At 43.9% G+C, this 24,617-nt stretch overlaps 2 protein-coding genes across 4 annotated transcripts in view; one reads left to right on the top strand and one right to left on the bottom strand.

The window, feature by feature from the left end:
• The window catches only part of CDH18 (cadherin 18), a 1,008,237-nt gene that overhangs the window by 626,666 nt on the left and 356,954 nt on the right, over positions 1-24,617 (bottom strand). The gene's annotated exons all lie outside the window — the stretch shown is intronic.
• The window catches only part of LOC106731726 (uncharacterized), a 138,247-nt gene that overhangs the window by 71,867 nt on the left and 41,763 nt on the right, over positions 1-24,617 (top strand). The window lies entirely within an intron of this gene.

Genomic DNA, 24,617 nt, shown 5'->3' with positions numbered 1-24,617 from the left:
TATGAAAGTACTGTTAAGAATATATGGGGAACACCACCTTGTAGTTCTTGCACATCCTTACGAGTTGCTCCAACAATGCAGGAAGTGAATTATAGCCAGTAATCACATAAGAATGGCCATACTGGGTCAGACCACAGGTCCATCTAGCCCTGTATCCTGTCTGCCGACCGTGGCCAATACCAGACGCCCCAGAGGGAGGCAATACAACAGCTAATATGCTAAAAACAGAGTATAGCTGCATTAACAGGAGAGCCACCCCAAATAGATACCAGTCCAAAGTGCTAGGCATATATCCAAAGTGCCTAGCCTCTATTCCTGCTCACACAGCTGTGGCTACTCTATAATTGTATACTCCACACAATGCAATACTAGAGTTGCCGTACCTCTTGTAGCTGGAATTTATACTTTCTGCTCGAAGTGTAAACATAACCAAAGTGATTTGCCCAGGGTCACAGAGGAATTGAACCGGAGTCTTAGGCTACTACCTTAATTATAAAGCCTACTAGTAAGTGACGAGGGAACTTTGCGAACAGGGGCAGCTAACAGGGAGTTTTCTGAGGGAGTTTAGAGGGGGGAGTTGGAAAGGGGCTAAGTACACTTGACATTCTTTAAAACTTCTAAACTAAACTAAAACACAAATTACCTGATTTAAATAAAAAGACTATCAATAATCTAGTTATTTGTAGGAGAGAATTTAGGCAGAAGCCCAGCAGCAGAGTTGGAGCTATAATGTTTATTGCACCCAGTGCTTTTTTTGTGACGGAACTGCCTGGTACTCAGTACTGGCACCTCTAGACGCAGTACTGGCACCTCCAGTCAGAGCTCAGCAACTTTTCCCCTGCAGTACCAGCACCTTTTTTTACAAAAAAAAAAAAAGCACTGATTGCACCCAATGTAACATGTATGATACCTGCCCTATGGACAGGCGGCATAAGTGTGCATTCGGTGCAAGGACCTTCTGGCCCTCAGAGACTGCATACAGGCTTTGGAGGGTAGGGTGGCTGAACTGGAGAAGCTAAGGGAGGCAGAGAGGTACGTAGATGAGGCTTCCTGGAACACTGACCCACGTCTAGTCAGATAGCTCCTGTGCTGTAGAGGAGGATGAAAAGCTCAGAGAAGGAGAACAGTCAACTGGAGCAGAGGGAAATGATCCCATAGTTGGGAACCTCATTCCAGATTATGTGGTATCCTCTCCCACTGAAGATACCTCTCCAGTGGAGGGAACTCCAGTCACTAGGAAAAGGCAAGTGTTAGGAGGATTTGATCATTAAAAACATAGATGGCTGGGTTTGTCATGACCACAAGAATCATATGCTGACTTGCTTGCCTAGTCCAAAGGTTGCAGAGCTCTCGAGACATCTAGAGTCTACATGACAGCAGTCTAGAGACATCTAGTCTTATGTGGAGTGCTGGGAAGGAGCTGGTGGTCGTGGTAAGTGTAGGTACCAATGACATAAGGAAGAGTAAGAGAGAGGTTCTGGAGGCCAAAGTTAGATTTCTAGGAAAGAGATTGAAATCCAGGACCTCTATGGTAGCGTTCTCTGAAATGCTTCCAGTTCCACACGCAAGGCCAGGTAAGCAGGCAGACCTTCAGAGTCTCAATGCATGGATGAGACGATGTAGAGAGGAGGGGTTTAGATTTATTAGGATCTGGGGAAACTTTTGTGGTAGGGGGGAGCCTGCACAGGAAGGATGGGCTCCACCTAAACCAAAATGGAACCAGATTGGTGGCACTAAACATTAAAAAGGTCGTAGAGCAGTTTTTAAAGGGCAGGGAAAAGCCGAGTGTGGAGATCACATGGATCAGACAGAGACATCTCTTAGGGGAGGGTCTATTACTAGAGATTCTCTATGGGTAGAGAAGTAACACGAGGAGTAACAGCTAATTCGAGTTAGGGGTTTACTTCAAACTCCCATTTCACTGCCGCGTGTAGATGTAGGCAGTTATTCCAGGCTAGTCAGTTTCCAAAAATGGCGACCGCCCGGAACATGCTTCATTTGTAATTTCGGTCACCCTCATTAGCCTCCCTAATTCGAACTAGGGGGCTAATATAGATGTACCCTATGTTCTAGTCAGGAGGAGAGGATGGATACTGAACCTCTCATCCCCAAACCCACCCCAGAACAATGATGTAAAGGAAGAAAAACAAAACTTATTTGAGTTAAGGACCCGAGTAATACCAGGTATATCGTCTAGTGTTAAATAAACCTGTTGTGATTGTGTAAGATGTTGAACACCCTCAATTTCTGTTAACATCAATTTGGAGCTAAAAGTGCGGAGCACCTCATAGGATAGAGTCTTATCTGACTAAAGACTTAGCCTACATCCTCTTACTAGATTAGTAGAATGTGCACAATAGTAAGTCTTTAGAGGATTCAGTCCTAATAGTAATACTGTAATAGTAATATTGTGCTGTACGCAGAAGCAACCTAAAGAAACACATTCTATGGAGTACACCTGGAAGAGACAAATTTTGTCTTAAATGAACTAAAGATTGTCATGAATTTTTGAAAAGTGTAATGATTTTCACAGTAAGATCAGATTTGAAGTTAAGTTTCTCAATAATGAAATAGGAAAGAAAGAATGAAATATAAGAACTTTAAAATTGGTTACTGGGCTTCTATAAGAAAGGCTTCTGAAAATTATATGTGAACACTTCTAAGTAAACACTATTAATATGATGTGTAATGTAGTTGTCTTTCAGACTTTAGCACAGGAACAAAAAACAAATATCGGTGAAACTGTATGCTGGCAATGGCATAATAGAACATGGAGAAGGAGAAAGCCCACAGTTAGTCAGAGTGTAATGGAAAAATCAGATGTGAAAGCTGCTGCAATTGTACCAGACTATTTAATTATAAATGGCATTGTTTCTGTAACACTGCAGTAGCACTCTTGACTCACAGCATTACACCAGTACATTGTGTGTGTGAGAGAGTGATGGCAGAGCAACACTTTTCCATTACAAATCCCTATCCTCAGGAGTTTGTAACTCATCAAAAAATAAGCCTTGGTCTACAATTACATTTGATATAAATAAAATGTAGTTGGAAGAAGTTTTGGCTGAAACTCTCTACTGGTATTACTCTCTACTGGAATTACTTCATCAGACAGATCACTCCATTATTTTTTTCAGTTGTATATTTTTTTAAAACTGTCAAAAGGTGCCCTGAGCAATCTATAAGTGTGCATGGGTATGTTGTGAGGTGACTGAAATGCCAAATAAGTCAAACTGAGATTTTAGTGGAACTAACTTGTGATTGCAAGACTACCAATTCAGCTCAATGCATGTATTTCTAGTACTGATCTTACATACATATCATAACTGAACATATACACAAACACACCTATTTACATATATATCTGTACTGCAGCAGTGACTTTTGTGAAAATCATTTTTCCACCCTTAAAACTTAAAATATCTCAAAGAATATATATATATCTATATCTAAAATGTCACTGCAACAATACAGAAGAAAACAGTAGATATGGCTAGAAAGCACATATATTGGAGGTCTCAGAGGGGTAGCCATGTTGTCTGTAACTTTAAAAACAACAAGTAGTCTTGTGGCACCTTAGGCCTAGTCTACACTAGGACTTTACCCCAAATTTAGCCCCCTACAGTTGTTTATCTAAGTGATTTGTCAACACTACCAACACTGTTGCACTGCCCTTAGGGGCTGTGGAAATAAAATCCTTTAGTCCTGATTTTCTCAAAGAGTGATGTTATCCCTGAGTGTGAATGGCTGAAGTTACGTTAGTGTAGATGCTACATTGCTGGAAATCTGACCCCATTGTCCAAGGAAGCCTCCCACAGCCGTTTCTATGACCACTCTGGCCACAACTTGCATCTCTGCTGCTCCCCCGCTGAACTAAAAAAGCCCGAGGAATGGTACAATGGCCTGTCCCACATCGCCAGCTTTGCAAGCCCTGTGCAAGTGAGCAGCATATTGTGGCAGACAACATGAGTGTCCCTAACATTCCCTCAGATACTGCAACAATGGTGAGTTCTTCTGCTCCCATGGTCCTGACTTCCCAGGGGTGCAGAAGAGCTTCAGTGTGAAGTGCATGGGAGATCCTGGACCCCTTGTTGTTCTCTCATTATTGTGCTGATGTCTGGATGCTGATATTCCCTGGCCAGGCGCCCTGCCTCAGCCTCCCGACCCTGGCAGAAAAATTCCTCCTTATTCTTGCACAGGTTATGTAGCACACAACAGGTTGCTTCCACAAAGGCCATGTTGTGTTCGCTCATGTCTAAGCAGGTCAGGAGACTCCTGAACCTTCGCTTTAAAAATCCAAAATGGACATTCCACCACCATTATGCACCTGCTCAGCCTGTTATTAAACTCCTCCTTGCTGGGATCCAGGCTGCTCGTTTAAGACTTCATGAGCTAGGGGAGCAAGAGCTAGGCTGGGTCATACTGCATCACAATCGGCATGTCCACCTCTCTGACTCTGAGCAGTCTGGGAAAAAAAGTTCTGGTGTGCATCTTTTGGAAGAGGCAAGAGCTCTGAAAAATGAGCACATCATGCACTTTTCCTGACCATACCACATTAAGGTCGGTGAAGTGTCCTTGCGATCCATGAGTGCCTGCAGCACCATAGAGAAGTACCCCTTCAGGTTAATGTACTCTGAGGTCAGGGACCAGGATGGGGATGTGTATTCCATCTACAGTGCCCCCACAGTTAGAGAAGCTATAATGGAGCAGAGTAGCTTCCCATTGACCCAGAAGAGGAAGAGCCCCTCCGTGAGCCCTTTTGGGCAGAACTTGGTCCTGCCTTCTCACTTGACTGGAAGTCAGGAGGCGTGGTCAGGTCTATAAAAGGCCAGCCCCAGAGCTCAGTTGGGGCCCAGCCAGCAGAGGAACCAGATGTCTGCTCTGTGCTCCCAGGCAGGGAGGCTGAGGACTCTGGCCTGGACCACCATGTTTGCAGGAGGCTGAGGACCATCCTGGACCACCCTGCCTGAAGGAGGCTGATGACTAGACTGGACCCCTGCTGGAGCTATCAATCCCCAACACACCGGTGAACCTTCCAGAGAATCAGGTATGCGTGGGGGGGGGGGGGGAGAGGGAGAACTGAGGTAGCCCAGGAATAGGTGACCACAATTTGGCTGAACCAGAGCTGGGGTCAGTGTGTCTGAATCCCGGATGTTCCAACGACAGACTGCTCTGCTGATATTAGGGCCCTGGGCTGGGACACAGTGGAGTAGGTGGGCCTGACACCCTTCCCCCGCCACCCAACTGCTGGGTGGCAATCTCCCCCCTCTGCCACTTCAGGCCAACCGCCTGAGAATGCTGGATCTCTGCCCAAACAAGGAGACCCAGCCATTTACTGTTTGTTGTGCTGCCTCGCCCTGAACCAGGGCCTGCGAACCAGAATTCTGGACTTACTTGCTTGCAGCCCCACACTGTACCAAGGCTTGGGCCTTAATGTTTACCTGCTGCCCTGCCCTGCACTAGGGCTTGGACCACTGAACTATATAATGGTTTGTTTGCTGCCCTGCCCTGCACCATGGCTTGGGCCTTACTGTTTACTTGCCACTCTGTCCTGAACCAGGGCTTGGGCCATTGAACTATATAATGGTTTGCTTGCCATCCCCGCCCCCCCACCTGAACCAGAACGTGGGTGTTACTGTTTACCTGCTGCTCTACCCTGAACCAGGGCCTGGGCTATGAACTGTAACTGATGACTGTTTGTTTGTGTTACTGCCCCACCCTGAACCAGGGCCAGGTCTATTGACTGTTTGTTGTTGCTCCACTCTGAACCAGGACCTGGGCTTCTAACTACCCAAACTGGTTTATTTCCTATTGAACTGGGCTGGTCATCAGCCCAAGACCCAGGACCAAAGGGGCTCCATGGACTTGGGCAGAGGGGCTGCCCACTGACCTGGAAGGGGAAGAGCCCCTCCATGAGATCCGACAGGCTATAGAAGCCCATGGTGGTAAAGCCCTCCATGACAGTATCCACGTTCCCTAGTGTCACGACCCTCCATAGACAGATGTTATTGATGGCCTAGCTGTGCTTGTATGAGCACAGTCCCAACTGTGGATTTCCCCATCCTGAACTGGTTCCCGATTGAGTGGTAGCTGTCTGGTGTGTAAAGCTTACAAAGGGAAATGGCTGCAAAATTCTACATGGTGAGAGCAGGCCCCATGCAGGTATCCTGACACCTCAGGGCTGGGATGAACTATTCACAGAGTTCCAGGAATATGGCCTTACGCATGTGGGAGTTGTGGTCCCACCAGTCTGAGCTCATCTCCCAATGCCGGAGTAGCATTTCACTGTGTCCAGGCAACTGAATGGTGTCCACAGTAGCATGAGCTCCAGGACTTGCCTGAGCATATCCTCCTGGCCACGCTGAGGTTCATCCCCATCCTCATCTTTCTCGTCTTCCTCCTTCTCCTCCTGCTTCTTGTCCTTTTCCTGCTGAAGCAACATGTGGGCACTCTCGAAGTACTGTGCCATGAGGAGCAACACAAGAGCCATGAGCATGGAATGCTTTGCAGCACCTCGGGCTTCATGGTCATAGTGCTGTGGCATGTGTGCAGCCAACCATGAAAACTGAGACACAGCTTCCTGATAGCAGGCTCTGGTTCTCATGGGGGACTTTAATCACCCTGACATCTGTTGGGGGACCAATACAGCAGAACACAGACAATCCAGGAAGTTTTTGGAGAATGTTTGGGATAACTTCTTGGTATAATCGCTGAAGGAACCGACCACGGGCCATGCACAGCTTGACCTGCTGCTCACAAACAGGAAGGAACTAGTAGGGGAAGTAGAGCTGTGTGACCACCTGGGAAGCATTCCTCTGTCTAGTGCGGAGATCATGGATGTTGGGGGCATCCCCCCAAACCTGAATAAGGTCCATGATCTCCACCCTGGACCAGGAGGCACCCACCTTCTCCAGCCCCTGTCAGGCTCCTGGGAGCTGGCAGACTGCTCCTGGGGAGCGGTGGAAGGCTGGCTGCCAGTGGCTCACTGGCTCATACTTTGGGGCCACTGGGTCAGGGGCCACAGTGGCCACTGCTGGCTCTGGATGGCAGGCTTGGAGCTGGCCCAGGCACTGTGGCCAGGGTCTACCCCTTTAATGTCTCTGGGGCTGAGTAAGTTTTCCTGGTTGTGCACAGAGTGGCCACCAGGGCTCCCTGGGAAGGGCTGGAGGCCCCTTATTTCGAATTAAGTGTCTACACAGCACTTAATTCAAAATAGCTATTTCGAATTTGGCATTACTCCTCATAGAATGAGGTTTACCAAATTCGAATTAAGCGCTCTGCTATTTCTAATTAATTTCGAAATAGCGGTTTGCATGTACAGACGCTATTAAAGTTAATTCAAAATAATGGCTGTTATTTCAAGTTAACTTTGCAGTGTAGACATACCCTCTGAGAACATTCGATTCTTGCCTGTATAAGGGGGACAGACCTTCACCCTCTCAACATTGGATGCCCAGAAATATATATATATATATATATAGTATCATGGGCTTTCGGGAAAAAAACCCACTTCTTCAGATGAACTTAAGTGGAGAAAAAAGGGGGACTATCAGAATTATAACAGAAAAAGAAGAGAGAAGGGAAAATGTACCTATCAATACTAGTGCAGGTGAGGAGGCTGAGTGGGCTAGAAGTGTCCCATTCCTAGTGGGTCACTTAACTTGTAATATTGGTCAGATAAGGTCCAATCCTGCTATTTAAGAAATAAAAGGCAAAAGCCCATATTGATTTTAATCAACAGGATCTGGTTCTGAGTGGTTTAAATAAAATATTATTTAGAGTTTTCAAATTAAGCAACTGATATAGTTTGGAATGAATTGCTTGTTGTCAAATAATTTAGGCCCTAATTCAGCAAGTTACTTAAGCATATGATTAAAATTAGTCACATGCCTTGGTGAACTAGGATATATTGTTCACTCTAAAATTCGATATGTGTTTGATAAGAAATTATTTTACAATCATGGCTAAATAAATGAATAAACTCACTTTATGGCCCCAATTCAGCAATGGGTTTTAGCATGTGATTAAATGCTTTACTGAATCAGGTAATAAACTAATCAGGGCATATTCAGAATAAAGAGAGACTTTATATTTCCTTGATAAATAATGTGTGAAACCCTGCCTCCGCCATGGTCAACAGCAAAACTCACCATATATGTTTTATAACTTCCTAAAAGTGAAATTTCATGTGTCTTAATTTGTGGGTTCAACCCTAATCCCCATTACCTTCTTTACCAGGGATACCTTTCTTTTCAAGTTCCCTGCTTTTCAGAAATGCTGAGCAGTCACCTTCTCAATTAGGCCTCTTTATGATTTTTCAGTTTGGGGACTAAAAACTGAGGTTGATCCTTCTTCGAGGAGGGGTTGGACCAGATGACCATCTGAGCTGTCTTCCAACCCTAATCCTATATGATTCTCTGAGGTACTCAAAACTTGTCACATTTGAAGAGTAGACCCAGAGACCCACGTTAATGATCCTTATGAACCAAAGAAAAGACAAGATGTTTGAACAATTGATTCACTCAATAATGTTTTAATTTGATTTATTTGGGTGGATGGAATTTTAAAATTTCCTGGCTTTTGATATTTTAAGCAAGACTTTCCACTTTATTTTAATCATAGAATAGAATCATAGGGCTAGAAAATACTTCAGGAAGTCATCAAGTCCAACCCCCTGCCCAAAGTCAGGACTAACCCTAACTAAATCATCCCAGTCAGGGCTTTGTCAAGCCGGGACTTAAACACCTCTAGGGATGGAAATTCCACAACTTCCCTATGTAACCCATTCCAGTGCTTCCCTACCTAACCCATTCCTCCTAGAGAAATAGTTTTTCCTAGTATCCAACCTGGACCTTCCGCACTGAAACTTGAGACCATTGCTTCTTGTTCTGACATCCGTCACTACTGAGAACAGCCTCTCTCCATCCTTTTTGGAACTTCCCTTCAGGTAGTTGAAGGCTACTATCAAATCCCCCCTCACTCTTCTCTTCTGCAGACTAAAGAAGTCCAATTCCCTCAGCCTCTCCCCGTAAATCATGTGCTCCAGCTCCCTAATCATTTTCATTGCCCTCCACTGGACCCTCTCCAATATGTCCACAGCCTTTCAGTAATGGGGAGCCCAGAATTGGATGCAGTATTCCAGATGTGGCCTCATCAGTGCCGAACAAAGGGGAATAATCACTTCTCTAGATATGCTGGCAATGCACCTCCTAATGCACCCTAATATTGCCATTATCCTTCTTGGCTACAAAAGCACACTGTTGACTCATATCCAGTTTCTGATCCACTCTAATCCCCAGGTCCTTTTCTTCCAAACTGCTGCTTAGCCAGCCTGTAACAGTGCTTGAAATTCTTCTGTTTCAAATGCAGGACTCTGCACTTGTCTTTGTTGAACCTTATCAGATTTCTTTTGGCCCAATCTTCCAATAAATGTGGGTTTGTAATTTACCTTACACAGGGACAAAATTTGTATAACCTTTTGAGTTCTGTTAGTGCTCTTGTACTAATCAGGAATTTTAATTTAAATTCTCTTTTCTATTAATAAATTACATGACTTTGTGTTTGATTATAGAGAGTGCCGTTTATTAAATGAAATGATTGTAAATGAGCTTTCAGCATAACTTTGGCACTGCTTAGAAACCATAAGTGCCAAAGATGATTAACAAATGCCCTAAAATCATGGCTTTACTTTTGAGGAACCATTAGAATGGCTAGTAAAAAATTAATGGAGCATTAGTACAATTTGGGAGACCCTCTAGAAATCTGGCTAAATTCCTTTTCGTGCTTCATTTACACAACTAAGTCAGAGGTTTCTGTTCAATTGATACCAAAATGAGTATGACTGTCTAGCTTTCTTGTCTGTGAAATTTGAAAGAGTGAGCCACGCATAACTTATACAGTGATGCGTGGCAAAGACTGAAGAGAGCCTGGTGCAATAACTCTGACAGTGTCAAACTTCTGTACTTATCTCTATGACTTGTTAAGTAAGGGCACGTCTACACAGCAGCATTATTTTTTAATAACTGATGTAATTCTGAAATAACAAAGAGCACATCTACACAGCAAGCCTTTATTTCAAAATAATGTTGCGCTGGAGGACTTCTTACTCCAACTCTTGTAAGGGAAGTCGAAGGAAGAGTGTTCTTCGTTTTACTTCCTGCTGTGTCGACAGCACTTAAAGCCAAGTTAAGCTATTTTGACTTAAGCAACACAATTGACGTAGCTGAAGTTGCATAGCTTAATTCAACTTAAGCCCTGATGTGTAGACATTCCCTAAAAGCCACTGCTCTGAATGGCCTGCTAAACACCAACTTAGCAAAATCTTAAAAAACAACAAATAGACCAATAGCTTCTGGACTTCTAATATTCCTGTCAGCTGAAGAAGTGGGTTGTGCCCAAGAAAGCTCATGATACCATCCACATGTTTTGTTAATCTATAAAGTACCATCAGACCATTTGTTGTTTTTTAAGTTTATCCTGTACAGACTAACTTGGCTATCCCTCTGAAGCTTTTGACCATTCCAGCAGAGGACCATGAATAGCAGAAGAAGTGTGCTGTGGGATTGACTTCACCCAGCCAAGCACATATATTCAGGCTTCTGTAGAAATAAAGTAGGACTTTTTATTGCCATCTTTGTCTCTCTGGGGAAGGAAGAGGGGACTTCAGGCTCAATAATTGAGCAAACTCTTTGCCTCTGCAACCAATAGTTAGGTTTTCCTTCTGTAATAAGTGATTTTGAATAACCTGCCCCCCTTAACATCTTAAAGTACAGAGCAAAGATCTGTCATGTTACCTCAGTATCATGTACTGTTGTACCAAACATTATTTAAAAAAACTCATATTTAAAAATTCATCCACAGATATTGAGAACTTCTATTACTGATCTGTTTCTGCAGCATTTGACTCTTTATTGAGAAACAAAAATCAACTTTCTAGCTCTTCTGGTCACAGAGGAACCTTTATTACTGAATTTCCACAGGATGCCTCAAAGAACAGAAAGGTCTGAAGTAGGGATGTTAGACATCATTTAATTTAATAATTGTGTGACCACTCCAAATCTTATCAGTTGCATGTTTTCCGAACCTTTTCCAACGCCAGCGACCAGTGCTCTCCGGGCCTCACTTGTGGAGAGCCACTGCAAGCTGCTGCCTCTGTATCAGTACTGGCTCCCCCTGAGCAATGGCTCCTGCCTCCTTCCCCCCCCCACAACCCTGCTGCCTCTGAGGATGGCAACATGAGGGCAAGAAAGATGGCTCCCCACCAGTATTGTCTCCTGCCTGCCACTGATAGAGAGGCAGAACCCCGAGCGGGGGTGGGGGAATGCTGGTGGCTCTGCAGGAGCTGATATGCATGGAGAGTTGGCTTGAAAGCCAGCTTCCCACATGTACTGACAGGCTCCTGCCTGCCTGCCCTCACTCTCAGGGGTCTGGGTGGAGATGTCTCAATGGGATCTGGTGCTCATGGGGAGCTGGCTTAAAAGCTGGATCTCCACAAACACCGGCTCCTGCCTCCCCTCTCCTTGATACATCTGAGAAGCTAGCAGCCCTAGTTTAAAGTCCAGGAGTATACTTCATTGGAGTACACTAAATGTGGAGCCTACCTTGGTGTTATGCCTCTAAACTACTATGTGGCTGGAACTTTTGGGAGGCAGCTACCTTCTTGCTCATTCCTGAACCAAATTTGAGCACTGGTAGCCAGTAGGATGGCCACTTACAGGATGATATGTCAAGGTTTTCTCATGTCCACTGGTTCCCCGCATGTAACAACAAGTTATATACTAGGGTGCACAAATATCGGCTCCTGGGCCAGATCCACTTTGCCAGACTTAGCCCCTGGTTGGAATTCATAATCACTATAATTACCTGTGCCTCCATAGGTATAAGGGATCATAGCTCCCATTGGCCACAGATTGACGTTTCCAGCCAATGGGAGCTGCGATTACCCATACCTGTGGAGGTGCAGGTAAATATAGCAGCAGCAGCCCACCAGGAGCTAACCCTGGTGAACTACCACCTTTTTATAAGAACATAAGAACAGCCATACTGGTTCAGACCAATGGTCCATCCAGCCCAGTATCCTGTCTGCCGACAGTGGCCAAAACCAGATGCCGCAGAGGGAGGGCTTGCAACAGGTAATCCTCACATGATCCCTCCCCTGTCACCCACCTCCAGAGAAACAGAGGCAAACCATTCTCACCCATCTAAGTTAATAGCCATTGATGGACCTAACCTCTATGAATCTATCTAGCTCTTTTTTGAACTCTGTTAAAGTCCTATCTTAGCCACATCCTCTGGCAAGGAGTTCCACAGACTGATTGTGCCCTTAGTGAAGAAAAACTTCCTTTTGTTTGTTTTAAACCTACTGCCTATTAATTTCATTTGGTGACCTCTAGTTCTTATATTGTGGGAATATGTAAATAACTTTTCCTTATTCCCTTTTTCCACACCAGTCATGATTTTATAGACCTCTATAATATTCCCCCTTTAGTCTCCTCTTTTCTAAACTGAAAAGTCCACTTTTTTTAATCTCTCTTCATATGGGACCCTTTCCAAACCCCTAATCATTTTTGTTGCCCTTTTCTGAACCTTTTCCAATGCCAATATATCTTTTTTGAGATGGGGTGACCACATCCGTACGCTGTTTTCAAGATGTGGGTGTACCATGGTTTTATATAGAGTTTCTGTCTTATTCTCTATCTCTTTTTAAAAGATTCCTAATATTCTATTTCCTTTTTTGACTGTCGCTGCACACTGAGTGTATGTCTTCAGAGAACTATCCGCAATGACTCCAAGAACTCTCTCTTGCGTAGTTGTAGCTATAATAGTCCCCATTATATTGTACATATAGTTGGGATTATTTTTTCCAATGTGCATTATTTTACATTTATCAACATTACATTTCATTTGCCATTTTGTTGCCCAATCACTTAGTTTAGTGAGATCTTTTTGAAGCTCTTCACAGTCTATTATGGTCTTATTTGCTTTTCTTGCTGCGCATTGGGATGGTTTCTTCCAGTGCCTTCAAAAAGGCTTCTTTAAAATACTGCCAGCTCCTCCTGGACTCGTTTTGCCTTCATCATAGCATCCCAGGGAATCCTGCCCATCAGTTCTCTGAGGGAGTCTAAGTCTGCTTTTCTGAAGTCCAGGGTGTGTATTTTGCTACTCTCCTTTCTTCCTTTACTCAGGATCCTGAAATCTACCATCTCATGATCACTGCTTCCCAGTTTGTCACATAGCTCTACTTCCCCTATTAGTTCCTCCCTGTTTATGAGCAGCAGGTCACGCTGCGCATGGCCCCTGTTTGGCTCCTTCAGTACTTGTAGCAAGAAGTTATCCTGAACATTCTCCACAAACTTCCTGGATTGTCTGTGCACTGCTGTATTGGTCTCCCAACAGATGTCAGGGTAATTAAAGTCCCTCATGAGAACCAGGGCCTGCGATCTGGAAGCTTCTCTCAGTTGTCCAAAGAAAGCCTCATCTACCTCCTCCATCTGATCCAGTGGTGTATAGCAGACACCACCAACAACATCACCCCTGTTGCTTCCATCTCTAAATTTAACCCATAGACTCTCAACAGTCTTTTCTCCCTCTAAATACTGGAGCTCTGAGTAATCATACTGCTCTCTTACATACAATGCAACTCCTCCTCTTTTTCTCCCCCGCCTGTTTTTCCTGAACAGTTTATACTCCAGTTATGTGAGTCATCCCACCAAGTCTCCGTGATTCCAATCAAATCATAGTTCTTTGACTGGGCCAGGGCTTCTAATTCTTCCTGTTTGTTTCTCAGGCTTCTCGCATTTGTGTACAAACACCTTTAGATAACTAGTTGATCGCCCTACCTTTTCTATCCGAATCAGGTGTCCTCCTTTGTTGCTCGTTTCTCCTTGTGATTCTTCCCAGTGTCCAACTTCCTCACTTAACTCAGAACTTTGGTCTCAATCCCCCAACAAACCTAGTTTAAAGCCCTCCTCACTAGGTTTGCAAGCCTGCCCATGAAGATACTCTTTCCTCTCTTGGTTAGGTGGATCCCATCTCTTCCTAACAATCCTTGTGCCTGTAACAGAGTCCCATAGTCGAAAAAACCAAAACCCTCTCTCTGACACCATCTGAGTAATCATGCCTTTACTTCCTCAATTCGACGATCCCTCCCTGGACCTTTTTCTTCAACAGGAAGGATGGACAAGAACACCACGTGTGCTTCAAATTCCTTGATCCTTCTTCCCAGTGATACATAATCTGCTGTAACCCGCTGAAGGTCATTCTTGGCCCACATGGAGAAGCAGGAAGGGGTAGCGATCTGAAGGTTTAATTACTTTTGTAAGACTCTCGGTCACTTCCTGAATGCGAGCTCCCTGTAAGAGAGGGATTCTTGAGATTGCAGGTCTGGACAGCAAATGGATGACTCAGTCCCTCTTGGGTGGTATCTTCTTTTGGGAGTGGTGGTCATGGAACCCCCATATCTAGGACAACGTATCCCATGCCTTCCATTAGATGGTGTTCCCTTCTGATTTCTTCCCTAAGAGGTCCCTGCCAAAGCATTCTCCACCACAGTGCCTGTGGAGAGAGCCTGATAGCGGTTACTTACCTCTACAGGGATGGGGGATACCTGAGTTGGCCTTCTTCTCCTTCTAGAGGTTTCATGCTGCCATTTCTCTTCCTTGTCCTGTACTGCCCTGACTGGCTCTTCAGCCTGCTGTGCCTGCAGAATTAAATGCTGCCTTCTATCGAGGAAGTCTTCATCCTCTCTGATAGAATGTAAGGTTGATACTTGGCCCTCAAGTCCTCTAATTTTTCTTCCAAAATGGTGATCAGCGTGCACTTATGCAGATAAAATCCCTTCTGTCTTCTGGGAGGAAAACAAACATGGCACATGCAGTGTAGATAACAACAGCAGACCTATCACCATCCTTACCTGGCTTCCTTCTGAGAGATTCCTCGCCTGTAATTAAATACATCCTTGAAGGGCAGAAGTGTAGTGAAAAGATTTTAACGAATGGCGAGTGTATCTCACCTCCTTCCCAACTCCCTCTCCAAACTCCTTGTTAACAGCCCCTGTTTGCAAGCTCCCTGGTTGCTGACTCACTCCTTTTATAAAGCCCTGGACTGCCTGATAGCCCCTCCCCCTGATTAAGGCTCAACCAATGAGCAGAGGCTTCTAGATTTCAAACCCTGATTAGAAGCTCACAGCTTCCACCTGCCAGTCGCAACACTCACTCTGTGAAGGGGGTGGGGGGAGGGGAAAAGGAAGGAGGAAAAAAACCCCCAAGAACTTGAAACAAACTACAGAAACAACTCATGTGAGATTTGTTAGTTTCAGTAGATCACTCATAGGACCTTCAGTCCAACACAGTGTTAAAGTTTAGCTACACCTCAAAGATGAACCAGGAAAAAAAAGCAGTCTGGGATATACAATTCTGATGTTGGATTGGTAGATGGAGCCACTTGTTTTAATTTCAAGTTTTTGAAATATGATGTATTTCCATTCTTGCATCTTCCCCTGTCAAAGCAGGTGCCAGTAAGCTGTTCATTTTGTTCATTATGGCTTCAGCATCACTTTGCTTTATAGCTTTCAGGGTAGGATTCAGCCTATTCTTACTGTTTCTAAATCAAAGCAGTGCATTTAGTTTTTCATTCTGCAGCAGAAGTAGCTAAGTAGTAGGATTTGGTAGGATATCCTCCATAGCTCCAACAATAATCCTGACACTAAGACCCTCAACTGGAACAGGTTTAAAATTAACAGAACAGGAACATGATAATATGTATGCACTGTATTAAAACTAAGTTATAGTGATCAGAGAAGTATAAAATAGATGTGTCTCTTCAGAGATTGTGCAAAATGACATCAGTATGCAGTTTCAACTCCCTTTATTTAATTTATATTAGCCCATCTTTACAATACTTTATGTACACCATATAAAATTTAAATTGATATATTTATTAAAATAGAATAGCATTTAAAATAAATGTATACAATGTTAGGCCATGTCTACACTATGAGATATGGTTGAATTTATTAAGGTTGATTTCTTGCCACCCCATTTTGTAAAGTAAAAGGTTTGTGTCCCCATGTGTGCAAGAATTAAACATGGTTGAAATAATGTGTCCTCACTAGGGAGACTGCCATCAACTTTGAAAGTGATGCACTGTGGGTAGCTATTTCACAATTCCTGTGCCACTTTGCATTCTGGGTTTTGGCCCTGTTTACCTGTGTAGAAGCCATAGCAGAACGAGTATGGCCCCCTTTTTGGATTACGTTGTGCACCAAAGTATTGTGCTATTGATGTCTACTTTGGTGTGCCTAATGGTGCACTATTTCAAGAATATATACAAGTCACTCCACCAGGAAGAGGACAAGGCAGTATCTCAGTCTCAGAGGGTATGTCTACACTAGCCACCCTCGTTCGAACTAGGGTGGCTAATGTAGTCATTCGAACTTGCAAATGAAGTGCGGGATTAAAATATGCCGGGCTTTATTTGCATGTTCCATAATATTTGTGAGAGCAATGGGGAACGTTATCTGGCAGGGTAGAGGGCTGAGGCCGAACACTTAGCAAGAGATTTTGAGCAGCCAGGCACGAGGCCAATAAAGAGAACACAGAGCAGGGCAATGCAAATCAGAAGCTTTGAAAAAAAGTATTATAAATTTTGAGTCATGCACATTGCTCTCAATGAGGTGCCCCTGCATTTGTGTGTTTGTCTGTAATCGCCCTCCCCATCCCGGCAATGCAAATAGAAACTGTTGTTCAGAGATCATGCATTTTTATTTAAGGAAGACAGCAGGAACAGAAAAGAAGTCCATGGTAGGACCTGAAGGAGTGAGGGGGGGGGGATCAGAAATGTGAGAAAGACAGCCTTTTACCTCCTGAGGCTTTGGAGGTTGAGTATGAGCATACCCTTGATTCCCCACCCCCTGCTGTGTCCTGAGGCCCCTGGGGGTGAAAGCTATGGAACTGGGTGAGAAAGGAAAATTATTCTGCATAGGGTGGCAAGTAGGATCCCCTCCAGGCAGGCACTCCACCACACCCACCAGGGGCAAAAATACATTCTTCTGTTGCTTTGCTTGCAATTCCCTGAATGCTTTCCTCTCCTACCATTCTGCTATACTCTCCTGCTGCTCTGCTATCCTCTCCTGTCACTGGCATCTCCTCCAGGAACTTATTCTTCCACTCCTTTTGTTCCTTAAACATGTCTTCCCTTGTCTGTTTTTGCATGTGTATTTGTGTGAGCCGGACAACTGCTGGAGCTGAGGGAGCATTCAGCAACCTCCCTGATGTTCCTGCTGTAACAAAAAGTTACAAAGATACAAATTATAGGAGATGTATTGTGTAGCCTGAAACTTGATCTCTTAATATACAGCAACGGTCTTTCTAAAGACAATGGAGATGTCTTCTGTATAAGGACAAAGTTATGCTTTAAAGTGGCTACTGTACAGCAGGTACACAACAGAGTTCTTAAGGAAACACCTGGACTCATACTTTTTGGACACAGGCATGGTAAGGAGTCTTCCAGGGCATGGTCCTACAGGTGGGAGGGAGAAGGCAGGGACAGGGTGTTGGCTCATGTGGCTTTGCTCCTCTATATTTGCCGCACACCACTTCCTGGGAGTGTGCTATTTTCTTATCCTGCAGACACCTGTAGGTGGGAGGGAAGAAGGGAAGGGATGCCAATGGCTAAAGCCATGCTAGCAGCAAAGGCAGAGCTAATAGTGTCCCCTGCTTCATCCAGCTTGATATGCAAAAGATCCATTTTCTCTGAATCAAACAGAGTGATAGGAAGCTGTTGGTGACTAAGGCTGTGTCCAGACTCCATGCCTCCGTCGACGGAGGCATGTAGATTAGCCAGCTCGGAAGAGGGAAATGAAGCCGCGATTAAAATAATCGCGGCTTCATTTAAATTTAAATGGCTGCCCCGATCTGCCGATCAGCTGTTTGTCGGCAGATCGGGAGAGTCTGGACGCGATGCCCCGACAAAGAAGCCTTTCTTCATCGACACAGGTAAGCCTCGTGAAACCAGGTTTACCTGTGTCGATGAAGAAAGGCTTCTTTGTCGGGGCATCGCGTCCAGACTCTCCCGATCTGCCGACAAACAGCTGATCGGCAGATCGGGGCAGCCATTTAAATTTAAATGAAGCCGCGATTATTTTAATCGCGGCTTCATTTCCCTCTTCCGAGCTGGCTAATCTACATGCCTCCGTCGACGGAGGCATGGAGTCTGGACACAGCCTAAATGTGGCCAGAATTTGGGCCTTATGCTGCAGTGCTTTGTGCAGCAATAGACCGCTTACTGCTGGCTTGGCATGAGAAAGTGTCCTACTGTGAAGGATGGCATAAGGGTAGCCTCCCCAAAAACCTTCTCAGAAGGATCAAAGAATTCCTATGTGAGAGCTTCGTGGAACTGTGCAGACATAACTCCCACTCCATCTTCAGACATGTTGACAAGCTGTTCCAAGACCCCCACGCTGTGTAAGCAGAAAGAGCGTGCTGCACCTAATTCCCCATTGTCCGAACCCACATGTAATAAGAAAAAAATTGTGAACTCACCAGAAGGGCCAAACTGTGAGACATCCTGGAAGGACGGGATTGTCTCCAAAGTGATGAAAAGTTCTTGACTCTCGCTGCTCACCAGCTGGCCATTCTTTGTCCTCCTCCTCCTCTTCCTCCACTACCATGCTGTCCTCCATACCACTGCCGAGTGTCGTTGCCAGATTCCACAGTCTGGCTTGGGAAGCTGGTTGGGCCCCTCTAGTATTGCATACAGCTGGCTATTGATATTTGCAGTGATGCACCAGACCACTCATTTGCCTCCTTTGTTTTGTGATAGGACTGCTTGAGCTCCTTTATCTTAACATGGCACTGCTGGGAGCCCCTGGAGTATTCCTCATAAAATGAGGTTCACAGGATCTTGTGAAAAAGGTTTTTTTTTTCTAACAAATGGCCCCGTCTACACGGGGCTTTTTAGCAGCAAAACCTCTTCTGCAAAAAGGATTGGCAGAAGATATGCAAATCGCGCTCTCATTTGTTTGCAGTGTAGAGATAGCCCTGGAGAGCAGTAAAGGTGTAAGTTCTGGCCAGAGCTGTCACAGTGGGGCACTGTGGGATGCCTTTCAGAGGCCAAAATGTCAACTTTCTCAATGCTGCATCTACACTACTATGAATTCATCCAGGCACTGTCAAATTTTGCATTATTCCTTATGAAAAGCAAAAGTACTGAAATTGGTTTCAGCAGCACTTAAAGTCAATGGAACAGGCTTGGTAATGTACACCCTCTGTTTAGAAAATTGACCTTATGTGGCTAAATTAGACCTAAACTCCTAGGCTGTGTCTACACTGGGCCACTTATTCCAGAAAATCAGCCGCTTTTCCGGAATAAGCTGCGAGCTGTCTACACTGGCCCTTGAATTTCCGGAAAAGCAACGACGCTCTACTGTACAAAATCATCCGCTATTCCAGAAAAGCTACGCTGCTCCCGCTCGGGCATAAGTCCTTATTCCGGAACACTGTTCCAGAAAAGGGCCAGTGTAGACAGCCCAGTAGTCTTTTCCGGAAAAAAGCCCCGATCACGAAAATGACGATCGGGGCTCTTTTCCGGAAAAGCGCGTCTACATTGGCCACAGATGCTTTTCCGGAAAAAGGGCTTTTCTGGAAAAGCAGCCTGCCAATGTAGACACTCTTTTTCCGGAAATACTTATAACGAAAACTATTCTGTTTTAAGCATTTCTGGAAATTCATGCCAGTGTAGACACAGCCCTAGTGTATATCAGGCCTTAAGACCCTTCTGTGTCTTGATGTGCAAAGCCATGCTCTGGAGTGTCCCTAGCTTCTGTTTGCTAGAGGATGGGAATAGGTGTCTGGGGATGGATCACTTGGGGTACATCTAGACTACAGGCTTTTGTCGACAGAGGCTTTGTCGACAGATACTGTCGACAAAGCTTCTGTTGACAAAAAGCGTTTAGACTACAGCCAGTTCTGTCGACAAAGCAAGCTGCTTTTTCGACAGAGTCTAGATGCTCTCTTTTGAAAAAGCAGTGTGGATACAATCATGCTTTTTGTTGACAGAACTCTGTTGACAAAAGGCATTATTCCTCGTAGAATGAGGTTTACCACCGTGGACAAAACTGCCATGTTTTGTCGACTAATGTTGACATAACTCGGCAGTAGTGTATATGCAGGTATAGTTTTGTTGACAAAAGTCCACTTTTGTCCACAAAACCCTGAAGTCTAGATACACCCTTGATGATTATCTGTTCTGTTTATTATCTTTGGGGCACCTAGATGTAGTGAGCAGGTGTGGCTGCTTACTGACCCAGAGGGGGAAGAACCTATCTCCAAACCTGGGTGGGCCGAGTCTGGTCCTGCTCCTTTAATTCCCCAGAAGCCAAGGGGCAGGGTGAGTAGTATAAAAGTTGACCTTAAGGTCCTGAGCTGGGAGGCTGCTGAAGACTTTACTGAGGCTGAGGACTGCCTGGACCACCGGGTCCTCACCCCAAAGAGGAGACCTTTTTACCGCCACTTGAGGGTTCAGGCTCTGACAACCCTGAGAACTTGCAAACACCATGGAGCCAGGCAGAGGCCGAGGGGGAGTTAGGAAATGGCCCGGGGGAGCCAAGAACAGTCAGGATAGCCTCATTGTACTTCAGGGTGTCAGCATCTTGTGGGGCTGGTTCCCTGCTGACCCTGGTGGCAGTCAGGGCTGCCACTGTTAGGGCTCTGGGCTGGGATGCAGTGAAGTAGGGAGGGCCTGTGTCCCCCCTGCAACTCCACACACTGGGTAGCAGTCTCCCCTTCTTTCTTGCTAGTTTTCTATTTTCTGTCTGTCTGTCTGCCCTGCCCTGAACCAGGGCTTGGGCTGACAGACTGTGAATCGCTATTTGTTTGCCTGCCCACCATACCTAAGACCTGAGACAGTATTGATTGATTGCGCTGCCCTGTACTCAGAGCCTGGGTTTAAAGGGGACCACTGGACACTTGTTTAAGGACCCGAGCACAGGTCTCAGGCCCAGGACTGAGCCAGGCAGCTTACACTAGCACTACCCACTGTTAGAAGATGGTGTCGGTCTGACTCAGTATGGTTTTTCTTATGCTCACTTTTATTACATATATCCTGGATTCAGGGACCATGTACAGGGTATAAATCAGCCCAGATTTTAGCCCTTAACACCTAATTGTGCACATGAAATGTGGGAAGATATAAAATAAGGAAACCTTTATCTTGTCAAAAGGTTCTCCATAAATACCCAACCTTACCAAAGACTATTCAAGAAGAATCTTTGGATACATCTGAACAAGACAATGCTTTAGAAGAAATACATTTTTTTTTTCCAGAAAAGCGCCATTTTCATGGGTAGCAGCACTCTGAGCTGTAACGTTGGAGGACAGTGCATCTTTTTTTACATGGGCTTCACTGGGCTTTGGGTGAAGTCCTAAAACACTTGAGAACTGTCTTGCATTCTCGTAGCAATTCCATTGGACCCTTATCAAACTGCTTCAGGAACATTTTGAAAATACTGCAAACAGAGGACGAATCATAAACTGGCAGTCTGAAAAATGGCATACAAATGATAGATGCTGCAGATACCTTCTAAGGGGCAGAAAGTTCCTGAATTTCACAATCTGTAAGAAGGATTGGTTATATAAATCTACCTGAGCAGCCAGAACACTATTCCTTTTGAGGAGTGATGAAAAGGCCAGTTCATTCTTATTTTGTTATGTGTGGAAAGGAGGATGGATCGGTGGAGGTAAACAAGAACTAGAGTGGACTTTGCTTTTGTGATAAAAATGTAGATCTCATTAACCACAGTACAGTACTATTTACTGACGGTAAATATTAAAGATTTCTTCTCACCTGAAGTTATGAATTGCAAGACCTTGACAAATATCCTCACTACCATTTTCCCTATCAGAAGCAATGACTTTGAAATAGCCTACAACTTCTCCTATGTTAGAAATTCCCTAGAGTCCCCCACAAATCAGCATCTGTGCATACAGCCCTTTTGATTGAGTATCTGGCACCTCTGTTCCTCACATTTGTTCTGCTTTACATTTATTCTGATCCCTTTCATTACCTCCAGCATCATAAGCACCAGATATCACCACCAAATCTGACCTGGCTCCTCACAACACTCTTAACTTAAGATCTCATTTGTTTTGTTCTCTCATGACTACCTGCTCTCACCCTGATTCATCACGACCACAGCTCATTAGCATTCTAGTCCTCTACCCAAAAGATTGGCCATCTCAGTATCACTGTCTTTCTCCTTCCTCCAAGCCAAATCATATAAGCCTATAGCAACATCCCACCACCAAATACAGCTAAAACAAAATGGTCGATAAGGATGCAGAAATGCAGCACTGAATTCTCTAATTAAGTCAGACAAAAAAGCAACCCCAAAAATGGAAATCCATTTGTTCTCTGAATAAATATTTTTCTTTCCTACTTGCTTAATTCTGTTTTCTTATGTGGTATCCATTAATTATTTTAAAACTAACAAAAACTAGAAAAGAAACATGGGAAAGTAGAGGGGTCAAAATAGTTGCAATTATATAAAATTAGCAATGGGATTAGCTAATGGAGGCAGTTTCAATTGGATTGGAATATTATTCTAGTAAAGCCAACAAATATTTGGTTGGTTGTGAAAGATACAGTAATAAGTTAAAAACTACAATTGTTCTGGGAGCACTTTATAGACTAACAAAACTGTAGATGGTATCCTGAGCTTTCATGGGCACAGCCTACTTCTTCAGTTGACCGGTCATCTGAAGAAGTGGGCTGTGCCCACGAAAGCTCAGGATACCATCTACAGTTTTGTTAGTCTATAAAGTTCTCCCAGACCAATTGTTGTTTTTTTCTGTAACAGACTAACTCGGCTACCCCCTGAAGTAATGTTAGTTCCTTTAAGAAACCCATAGGAATGTTGGACATGATAACTGACTTAGAATTATGTGAGAATGTGTGACATCTATATCCATTCTCTGGGTTCTCTCTGGTCACTTCAAAAATATTTTCAAATATTGGTTCATCCAAGAAGAAAGAAAGAGAAGTCATTGAAAGAGACCAATCTATGGTTATAAACGCTAGAATGATCAATAAACATCTAGGGGTGTTTCTACACTGCAGGGCTTAACTTCAAATAAGCTAGGCAAATTGAGCTACATCAATTGCGTATCTTATTTCGAAATAGAGATGGTCTACACAGCACTTATTTAGAAATAGAGCACTCTTCCTCTGACTTCCCTTATTCCTTGTACAATGAGGGTTACAGGAGTCAGAGTAAGAAGTCGTCCAGCTTGACAGTATTTGGACACTATTTTGAAATAACTGCCTGCTGTGAGACACAGACTAAATTATTTTGGAATAGTGCTAGTTATTTTGAAATAGTGTTGCAGTGTAGACGTACCCTGAGATCCAGATAATGTTAGGAAATGAGATATTATTTTCATTTATTTGTCTTGATGTATAAAATGTGTTCCATTTTTTCTTACACGCATCTTCAAAACATTCCATAATATTAATGACATAAAAACAGCAATTAACAAAACTGAGCCAATGTCAGCTAGGGATTTATGGTACAAAATACATTTTAAAGAACGCAACAAAATTCTCACCTCTAACAGACTACCAAATCTGTCCAATCAACCTCCTCAAGTTAAGGCTTTAGTAACAAATGAGGCCCATTGGTCAAAAGTCTTGGGCTGGGCTACAGAGACCAATTTATAAAGCCATGAGTTCAGCAGCTGGTAAAAGTTTCTCAAAAATAACCTGCCATCAAGCACACATCAGCTTATCTCAACTTTTGGAGAACACCAATAGAAGAGAGGTGGTTTATAATTCAGACCTGAAAACATAAAGATTGAAGAAATAACACTTGGCACAGCCTGAAAATTGCTATTTGGGAAAACTCAGTGTTTCTGACATTGTCAGTTTGGCTCTTTGAGCTATTCAATGGAAGGGAGAACTGGGGTTGCCAATGGAGGAGGGGAAAGAAATGGGTTCCAGCCCAGAAAACAGTCTTCTATTACATTACAATGTCTTTGGGAAGTCGTCTTTCTAACCATCACCTGCATATTTATGTTGTTTCTCATATAACTGTTTAGGTCCTTTTCGGGTGCAATTCCTCTGCTCAAGCCTAGCAAGTGACAGCAGTAAGACCAGGACTGAATCTATTTTTTTTGCTGTAAAATGGAGTTTGTTGAGTGTGCTGATAACTGTCTGTATGTGTATAAGAATCTTTATATTAGGACCAAGTGGATGAATATATTCACTATAAACTTCGTAGGTGAAATTTACATAGGTTGAATCAAACCCACAGAAATCAGAACTACTTCTGACATCTTAGCAACAGGGCTAATCATACAATTTTAATTCCTTTTATAGTAGATTCTGGATTTTCTCATCACAGCCCCCATTGGCCTCCATACTTACTGATTGCCTTTTGTGGTCTACCCCCTGAACACCTATTAACCTATATAGAATTTACTTACAAACTATTTTATTTTGACATTGAACTGGTAAATGTCACTTGGAGCCACTAAACGCAAGAATGCACTGTAGAGACAACGCTAATATCCTGAATATAAGCTTGCAACACAATCTGAAAAATGTTTATGATTTCCTTCAGAACA

The sequence above is a fragment of the Pelodiscus sinensis genome, chromosome 2 (genome assembly GCF_052426305.1).
Source record: "Pelodiscus sinensis isolate ZL-2025 chromosome 2, ASM5242630v1, whole genome shotgun sequence".
Classification (NCBI taxonomy): domain Eukaryota; kingdom Metazoa; phylum Chordata; order Testudines; family Trionychidae; genus Pelodiscus; species Pelodiscus sinensis.
Note: the sequence above shows the minus strand (reverse complement) of the source record. Positions and strands in the feature narration are given on the sequence as shown.